The sequence below is a fragment of the Microplitis demolitor genome, chromosome 8 (assembly GCF_026212275.2).
Source record: "Microplitis demolitor isolate Queensland-Clemson2020A chromosome 8, iyMicDemo2.1a, whole genome shotgun sequence".
In the NCBI taxonomy this organism is placed as follows: Eukaryota; Metazoa; Arthropoda; class Insecta; order Hymenoptera; family Braconidae; genus Microplitis; species Microplitis demolitor.
Window position 1 is genome coordinate 3713982 of NC_068552.1, and position 7903 is coordinate 3721884.

Sequence of the window (7903 nt, forward strand, 5' to 3'; positions counted from 1 at the left end):
GTCCCCGAGAGTACTGGTTCAATTGACCCCATATGATTTTATTGAAATAATTAGTTTAAGAAAAAATATTCAAGAACTATTTTACTAAAAGTAAAGTTAGAAATTTATGACCAATATATGTATGAAGGTATTACAAAAAAAATTTTTAAATTACATTTGAAAATTAAAAAATTATTAAACAATTTGTCGAGAGCTGAAAAAAAAGTTGAGATGCCTAAAATCACAATAACTTAAATTTTTAAAATTAAATCATTATATTGATTCGAAATTTTGGTCAGACTAAGGTTTAGTTGATTAAAATATAATTCCAAGAAAACGACTCATTTTTATATTTTTTTTCAATTTTTGAAGTTTACTGGTTCAATTGACCCAACTCTCCCCTATTTTTATTAAATTTTCAAATTTTGATTATAAAATGTTGATTTCCAAAAAACACGTAGTAATCGATTTTCTTGAAGATTTTTTCTAAAAAAATTTACTTATCGATACATAGCTAGGTAATTTTTTTTATAACTAATATTTTATGAAACTCTTCATCGGAGTGAAATTCACCCCAGGGAAATTAAATAATTAGAAAATCATCCACTCCGGAGGAGAGTGGATATATAAAAACTAATCCACATTCACTCTGTTTTCACAGTACAAATTTTTTATAGTGTAAAAGTACGTTTAAAAATAAAAATAAAAAAAAAAAACAAATCACTTCTCTCACTGAAACATTAAATTTATAAAATTCAAATAAAATAGATCTCACAATTTGCCTATTAAGGGACTAGGATTAAAATTTACGTGGTACCTAACAGTTTTTTAGAAAAAATTTACGAGAAAATCGATAGCTACACGGACAGAAAAATATAGCAACTTTTACTTAAAAATATGAGTTAAAGTTACTAAATTCATATTGTAATCGTACACGGAAAGAAAATAATGGAAATGGTTCCCATGATTTTGTAAAATTTCATCCTATACCAGTATAGGAATTACGACCATAAATTATGGGAGCAGTTCCTATAATTATAGGAACCATTCCCATAACATTATAGGAACCATTCATATAAATTATAGGAACCACTCACATACCATTATAGGAATGATTCCTATAATAGTGTGGAAATCATTCCAATAATATTATAGAAATGGTTCCTATACTATTATAGAAACATTTTCTATAATGTTACGGAAATGGTTCCTATAATTTATAGGAGTCGTTCCTATATATTATGGGAATGATTCCCATAATATTATAGGAAGAATTCCCATAAATTATAGGAACTATTCTTATAATTATATGAAGCATTCCCATAATGGTATGAGTATCATTCCCATAATTATAGGAACTATTCCTATAATTATGGGTAAAATTCCTATAATTATAGGAACTGCTCCCATAATTTATGGTCGTAATTCCTTTACTGGTATAGGATGAAATTTCACAACATTATGGGAACCATTCCCATAATTTTCTTTCCGTGTGGTACAACACGAAAAATTATCAAAAAAAAAAAATCGGAAATACAAAAGCAGAATGGTGTCTGATTTGGCGTAAAGTGCCCTATAAATCTTTATTAGGAGTGTGCGAATAGTTTGAAGTTACGAATGATTCGTATCAAATCGAATCAAACTATTCGCTTTGAATCATTTATATTTTAGAATTATTAGTAATTTCTCGAATAATTAAAATTTTTGTCAGAGGCAAATAGAGCTTAGACACGAATCTACGAAATAATAATTGATTACTTCAAAAACTAAACCCTTCATCAAATAAAACTTGAATATTTGAGAGCTGACCAAAATTTTCTTGATTGGAAACGAGTAATTTCGGAAATCACACATAATTTGAAAACTTTCAGATAATTCTCAAATTGACGAATAATTCGAAAAGATTCAAATAATATGAGAATATTCGAATTATTCAAAAAATTTCGAATTATTTTAAAAGTTACGTATAATTCTGGAGGTATCTTATTTTGCCCCACTCCCCTTATTACTTCATTTTGCCCCTCCCACCCCTATAGATACATATATTTTTATATAATATATAATTTCTAATGTATAATATATAAAAATATATGGGGCGTTCCACGCCAAATCGGACACCATTTATCTTTTGCACCTCGGATTTTGTTGTAACTTTCTTATCTTTTATTATAGGTTGAAAGAGGCCTTCATGATTTTTTTTCAAATTTTTTCTTACAACCGTTATCAAAATATCGAGTTTTGAAAAATGTAGAGATTTTTTTTTTCAAACGCCTGTAACTTGGCGAAAAGTAGTTTAAATAAAATTTGGAAAAGACAAAAATTATTTATTTTTAGTCATCTTTTCAATTAAGAATATCAAAAAATTTTTTTGAACCATGCTTCTATTGAAATTTCAACTTTTAAGTATAAATTATCGATTAACAAAAAAGGCGTACTGATCTATTTTCCTGATAATTTTTCACAGCAAACTGTCACCTATTCTACAGCTTTTCCAGCTATGCTCATAATGGGACGGCGATGGGATCTATTTTTTTTAGATTTTTTAAATTTCACATTCCAGTTTTTTTTTTAAGAAAAATGTCTTAAAAAAATATTATGCTCAGGATTTACTATTAGTAATTATCTGACACACAACTATTATCAAAATTTTCAAATTTTCTTCCACAGAAAAATTATTATTAACTAATTAATTATTCTTATTATTAATCAAAATTATTCAAAATTACTTAAAATTATTATTTATTAATAAATTAATTTTTTTGTGGAAGAAAATTTGAAAATTTTGATGATAGTTGTATGTCAGATAATTATTAATAGTAAATCCTAAGCATGAAATTTTTTTTAGACATTTTTGAAAAAAAAAAAAAAACTGGAGTATGAAATTTAAAAAATAAAAAACAAATAAATCTCATCGTTGTCCCATTATGAGCATAGCTGGAAAAGTTGTAGAATAGGTGACAGTTTGCTGTGAAAAATTATAAGGAAAATCGATCAGTACGTGTTTTTTGTAATTCGATAATTTATACTTAAAAACTGAAATTTCAATAGAAGCGTGGTTCAAAAAAATTTTTTGATATTCTTAACTGAAAAGACATCTAAATATATACATTTTCTGTCTCTTTAAAAATTTTATTTAAACTTCTATTTGTGAAGTTACAGGCGTTTGATAAAAAAATCTTTACATTGTTCAAAATTCAATACTTCGAAAACAGTAGTAGCAAAAAATTTGAAAAACATCATGAAGGCCTCTTTTAACCTGTACAAAAAGATCAAAAAGTTACAAAAAAATCCTAAGTGCAAGAGCTAAATGGTTTTCGATTTGGCGTGGAACGCCCCATATATAGCACGGAGGTTCTTATTTTAAAGGGCTAAGCCCATTATTTGTTTATGTATAGAAAACTAGATAAATATATTTAAAATTTTCCATAAATTCGTGTAGTTTCTTGTTTTAATTGGGTAAAATGAACACAGAAAATTTTTTTTTCATCAATAAAAAATATTGATAATTGATTAACAATATATTTTAATAAGGTAATTTTTAATTCGATGACTAAAATCTCTTTTACTTTAAATACTTACTTCATAACTCAATTTATCAGCGCAATAACATGGCAGCAATATTTGAAAGAACATCGTTGCACAAAAAAGCTAAATTTCCAGCAAATTTCATTGTCCCAGGCTGAGCGTGAGACAGTAAGAATGCGATGGTGCAAAGGAGAAGTGAGCTTACAGTATACTGTACAAATATCACTCTCTCAAATAGATGATTGATAAATTTAAGTAAACTAAAAAAATTTTTCTATTTTTTTTTTGTTCTGGAAAAAAATTTTTTTTTATTAAATACAAACTTTAAAATATCACAGTGATTTTCGATCCACTCAGCTATCATTTTACGCTCAGCGGGAGTTCTTTCCTCTTGAGGTTTATCGTTTTCCAACATTATTTGTAATTTTTCTGTTATAACTTGAAATTTGTGTCTTAGAATGTGAATGGGTCCGCACATGTAACACATTATGCATGGCAGCAACAAGTCTAGTATTAAATTAATAGTTCCCGAGGTGAGTATTGCGTACACTTGATAGACAGCCGTCCCCCAGTATATTTGAGTTGAGCGAGTGTAATTGTAAGGAAACCAGCCTGGGTACGGGAGAGAATAGGGTGGATCCATGGCAAACATGTGGCCTAAAGAATCCGTCAGTAGTGAGCTTATAAATAATAACGGGTAATAAGTGAATATAGTTCTGTAAAACGAAAGAAAAAACAAAAAAAAATTAAAAATGAAGTAGATGGGATTTGAACCGCGAACTTAGAGCTCACCTTGCAAATTTCTCAAGTGTTGGAAAATGAGTTCCTCTCGATAGTCTCGGAGTTTAAAGGGATTTTTTGCTAGTGAGTCAATTATGCAAATAATGTCCCACACAGCGATTTTCGATCACACAGAAGACTTTTTGCCGGGCGATGAAACATGTGAAGGTCAACGATACATTGTCGACGAACTTATCGAGTTGGACGTTTTTCAATCTTATGTCTAAGATGCAGGACACTAAGAGATCGAGAATATTAATAACTATGAAAGATCGATAAATGTAATAAAAAATAGCTTTAATGCCACGCCACCCTCGCAGTTTCCAGATCCCCATGATACTGAGAAGGCGGAAATTTAGTTTCAATACTTCCATTACGCTAAAAACGAACCCAAAATTCTAGAGTCACCAACTAATCGTTTGTGAACGCCAGATTGTCTAGCGTATTGTCTAGGACTTTGGGTTTTCGTTGAAACAAATTTAGTAAATTCGTCATTATATCAATTGTCGCTAACAATAATTATGTAAATTGCGTAATTGCGTATTAGCGGCCAATTTAAGTAGGGAAGGGTAGGGCGGAGTGGGCCCCTTAAGGAAAATAATTATAATATCGTTAATTTTTTCATCGCGTTCATTTATGTTTAGACTCTTGATATTTATTTCCACTTCATTGTGCTGCGTCGATTAAAATTGAAAAATCGAAAATTAGGGGCAGAGTGGGCCCCCCTCAAAAATGAGGTAAAAAATTAATTTTTTTTATTTTCCATCAAATTATGACCTCTGTAATGATTTTATCATAATCTAAGCAAATTTGTGACATGTGGGGCAAAATCGACCACTTGAAAAAAAAAATTGTAACGAAAAAATTTTTTATGTTTTTATTTTCCGTTTTCAATTTTTTTTCGAGTGGTCCATTTCGCCCCACATATTACATATTGGCCTTAAATATGATAAAAAGATTATAGAGGCCATAACTTGACGGAGAATAAAAAAAAAAATTTTCTTTTTATAATTTTTTGGGAAGGGGTCCATCGCGCTCCAGAAAAAAATTTTTTTTTCGATTTTTTGCAAAATTTCCACTGATTTGCAAGATTTCCACCCTCTTCTATTAAATGTGATATAATAGCATAATGTTAATAATAGTATATTGCTGACCAAGGGTCAAATGTTCGATAAATATAGAAATAAATTTAATTTAAGACTTTAGATTTAGCTTCATTGTTTTAACTTCCCGCTATAAAAAAATTGAAAAGTTTCAAAAATTTTGAAAGTTATTAGTTTCGGTCCGATTTTGGAAATAGAATTTCTAAGAGATCTTGACATTTTGCGGTTTTAGGAAGCTATTCTAATTAATTTTAAGACGATGTCCAAGTGTATGTACGTACGTATGTAAATATTTGTAACTTTTGAACGGATGAACCGATTTTGATCGTCAAGATGGCATTCGACGCGACTTGTCAGTATCTAACAGCTGTAAAAAATTGAGCTTTATTTCGGTAAGGGTGAACGATTATTTTAGTAGCCGTTATCGATTGAAATCGATATCAGCTACCGAAAAAAATCGGTAACTGCTATTCAAATTATCGAAAATTAATTATACAATAATATTTTATGAAGAAAAAAAAATTATTTATTTTCGCTACGACAAGTTTAGCTATAAATTGAGGAAATAATTTTCAGGTTGTTGTTATTAATTTCTATGGACATTTTTGCACTCGTAATTATTATCTATGTTTTTTCGTGTTTTTTGTTTATTGGAGACTTAGCTATAAATATTAATTTATGTAATCCATACAGATAATCTAATCAGCACGAAAAAAAAAATATGAACTAACATGACATTGATAAAATAAAATCAGCTTTCAAGTACACCATACATATGTTGTGAAATATGTCTTGGAGTCAAAACACACTGCATTCACCACACAATCATCTTTCGTTAATGATCACTTTCAACAATGAAATTATTAATTTATTTTGTTTTATACACTGCGTTTTGTCTTTGGAAGAAAAATCTCCACGGACTATAATTGTTGGTTCAGGCGCATCAGGTAAGTACTGCAGCTGCTTCAAGACTTTTTCAAAATAGATTTATTAAGATTACCATTCTTAAAGCTGAAAACAGAATGGGAGGAAGAGTTTATTCGGTTGAAATCGGTAAAATTTTATAGATTTTCTGAATTTCTATATAATTTAATTATTTTTCATTTAAATTTTTATTTATATTTTAGATGAATATTTAGCTGACTTAGGAGGTCAGTGGGTTGTGGGCGAGGTCGGAAATGTTGTATTTAAATTAGCTTGGCTATTGATACTTTTACAAAGATCTAATAATAAAGAATGGAATCCAACGTTAAAAATATTTGGATCATCAGGAGAAGTAATACCTGAAAGTGTAGCAACCCCAATAGCAGACTATCTCGTTAATATGGCAGGCGTAAATGATAATATCGATAATTTGAAATCTGTCTCGTTTGGAGAATATGCAGAAATGAAGTCAATTTCTTTTTAAATTATTCGACGTGGTTTATTGATTGTTCATTTCCAAATAATTAATTTCTTCTTCCTGTTAGACTAAATGAATGTTTCCACAATCATCCAGAAATAACTGCTGATCAACGGTAACCACTGCTTCACTTTTCGAATATATTTACAATGGCAAATGATGATGCTGCAAGTTGGCATGATGTCTCAGCAAAAGATATGAAGGAGTATGCCACTCGTGGAGGAGACCAAGCCATCAATTAGAGAAGACGTACCTACTCCACCATTTTAGATATACTTATGGTATGTTGTCATTCCATAGAGCATATTTAGTATAAATCATAATACAAGTTATTGATCTTAATATCGAATAAAAATGTCTGAAATTATGAAAAGGTATGAATTCAAGCCAACCACTGATGGAAGAGAACATTTGGCTGATCACGTAATATTTACCTTGTCCATCACTACCTACCAAAAAACTTAATTCAATTAGGGTAATTATTATTTTTATAAATACAGTGGTTACATTATTTTTTATATAATTATAACCGTAATCATTTTCAGAATCTTTCTATGGGGTATGTGGCTAAAATAATTTTTTATTACACTAACCCTTGGTGGTTAAATGACCTGATTCTCGCAATAGGTGTTTACTGGACTTAAGAAGATAGAAAAGAAATTGAAAATGACGTCCCTGATTGAAAATACTCATTCAAAAAGATTGAAAATTATATAAATTCTTTTCAATCCATACGGAGGTTTTGGGAAGTATTGAATGAAATTGAAATTTTGATCATTTGAATACTTTGTAATTCTTAAAATGTAATTCAAAAGTATTAAAAGGAATTCAATCTTTCATTATTTCAATACCAATTTAATATAGTGGAAACCTAAAACATGCAAACCTTCTCAATAAGACAATTTATAGATAAATTGAGAAAAATATAGATAGCCCGAACTGGGAATCGAACCCAGACCATGTCGGTATCGCGCCGAGTGCTCTACCAGTTGAGCTATCCAGCACTATACTATATTCCATTCAATTTGATCTATAACTTATTGAGCCACACTGTCCATCGTACGGTATTACACCAATTTAATATAGTGGAAACCTAAAACATGCAATATGGAAT

At 29.4% G+C, this 7903-nt stretch overlaps 1 pseudogene; it reads right to left on the reverse strand.

Moving 5' to 3' along the window:
• Positions 1–220: 220 nt before the first annotated feature.
• LOC106694250 (odorant receptor 33a-like) lies at positions 221–4658 on the reverse strand (annotated as a pseudogene).
• Between the last annotated feature and the right edge of the window lie 3245 nt (positions 4659–7903).